The sequence below is a fragment of the Primulina huaijiensis genome, chromosome 7 (assembly GCF_012295235.1).
Source record: "Primulina huaijiensis isolate GDHJ02 chromosome 7, ASM1229523v2, whole genome shotgun sequence".
NCBI lineage: Eukaryota > Viridiplantae > Streptophyta > Magnoliopsida > Lamiales > Gesneriaceae > Primulina > Primulina huaijiensis.
In genome coordinates, this window is record NC_133312.1 from 4,584,378 (window position 1) to 4,587,013 (window position 2,636).

A 2,636-nucleotide genomic window follows, 5' to 3' on the forward strand; every position below is an offset into this window, starting at 1 on the left:
CCATTAAATATGGTTTACTTGACACTAATTCTCTTCTGCCTGACACATATAACAAAAATACAACTCTTATTACTCAAATTAAAATTCATCAGATAAAAAAACAGAAAAATAAATCAAAACGACTTCCAATACTTCAAAATGTGAGAAAAAACTTGTTGTTTCTCTTTTTTTATTTATGTCTATTTTAATATGTGTAATATAAATTTTATTTTTATGAGAACATCAATGTCCAATAAACAATATCATAGAGATTTAATGATTTTGAGCAAAATCAAGAAAAAAATTAAAATTACTATATGAAAAACAAAATTTGACAAGTTATATGAATGAAATTTAAAACAGACCAACTTACGTAAATAAAATTACAATTTCCCCTCTCGTGCAAGAACATATTGATCTTGAAACAGTACATTGCCGGTGGGTAGAATATTAAGACAAATGGGAATAGAATTTGAAAGTATTGCGCTTCATTCTTAATTTTTATCCCGAAATAATCGGTTATTCTAAGTAGTCAAATATAATACTTTTGAAAGTGAGCCGAGCATAATCCAGTCAAATCATATAATATGATAACAATGGATTCTCTTGTCAAAGAATCGGCATTAGATTTGTATTTATTGTTCTAAAATTAGTATTTTACTCTAAACTGATAAATTTTTTTAATAGAGGTTTTTGTCTTCATGATGTCTTTCTTTTTTAGAAAATGTTTATTTTTACTTGGCCAAGAGACACGTGGTAAAGTAAGGGAAAAAATTAAAAATAAAAGAGTAATATCTAAATATCAAGTTACCCAGGCTTCACTTTACTTTACAAGTTCGACATATATTATAAGTAATAAAATTTTATATATAATTAATAATTTCAAAATATAATTAACAACATTGAGTCATATATCTATTAACATATTATGAGCTCTTACGCTGACCACGAGTTTTGAAAAAAATAAAAAAAGTAAGTCAAATCTTGAGAGCTTAAGCCCAACCAATGACTCTCCTAATCAAAGTCTAGAAGTTTTAATTAATTATTATTGCAGTCAAACACATTAAATATCGTGCAACCAATTTCCCGTGGCAGCCAAGAAAATATATTGATCTATCTCTGTCTTCGAATAATATTTTGACCTGACCCATCCAGAAAAAAAAAATTAATAATGATTTTTATTTTATGATCAGACATGTGAAAGACTGAAACCCAATTGCAAGTAATTAATTTTAAAGTCTTCGTTTTTTTTTCCTGAGAAAATAGCAATAATATATAGTAAAAATAGCTTAAAATATTGAAAACTTGTATTAGAAGCACTAGTATTCTATTACTAACATCTAGAAGCATCATCCACAATAGAGACTATAATGTAATAATCTTAGACTTCCTTTATCTCCGAGAAATTAGTATTCATTTTTGTTACATATAATTGTGTGGAGATTTGATGAAATTTGAGAAGTTTCCTAGAAAGTTGTTGATTCAATATTATCGTTCCGAAATTTCAAGAACTTTGACTTAAATTTGCATGACTATATATTGGCTACGCACACGTTGATCTTTAAGGGTGGGAAAAATGAGAATTCGGTCGTATATGTAAATTTATTATTGAGAACAAATATTTTATATTTCCCAAAATTCATAAGATATGTGGGGTCGTGAAGAATATAAAATGTCGCAAAAAAAAAGTGAAAAAAACATTCTTGATGGAAAAACGTAGGGAAACAGCAAACATTTTGCAGTGTCAGCTTGGGGATTTTTCGAGACATCGTGTACCTTTTTAATGTTTGGTTGATTGTAATGGTTGGCTCAAAATTTGTGATTCTAATATAAACGTCAGTATGCCACGTCGGAATTGAAAAGTCAACAATCAGTCCAACCTCAAAAAGAATCCAAATTTAATTTGAGCAAGGAACATATCTTGTTGGACTTCCTCTTTCGAATGGTGGGTCAGAGAGTTTGGTCGTTCTTTTGATAAATAAAAGGTTAAATAAAGACAGAAACATCGCTATTTTCAGTATTTTTTCTAACAATAACAATATTTATAGTTTTAAATATATATATATATTTTATGAAACCTTTGATTTTTTTTAGAAGAGTTTAATTTAATGTAAAGTTTTAGACCAATCTGTTTGAATATATAATAGAGAGACTCTATCTGTGCGGATATTGATGAGACTTTAGGGTAACACGAGTGTTGCTTATTGTTGATCACGTGGTATACGCATGGTGGTTGTTTAAATAAAAGCCAAACAAAAAAAAAAACTTTTTAATAGTTTATTTAATATGTTATATAACATGATAAATAAATATATAAAATTAACACAAAACTCAAAATCATAACCAAAATTAAATGAAATGACACTCCATTTTTTTTAAAATACACTTTATATTTCTTTTTATTCTAAAATATCTAATATGTCCTCAAATGATTTTTTAAAATATTGATATACAATATATTTTATACATTTTTCTTTAATTAACATAAGAAAATATTAAAACTAATTTACAAAAAATTTTATGGGACCGTCTAGTGAGTCAATTTATGAGACATATCTTTTACCCAAAATAATTTAGTTAATTTTTATTTTACCTTGTGTAATTTTACATTATATATATATATATATATATATATATATAGAGAGAGAGAGAGAGAG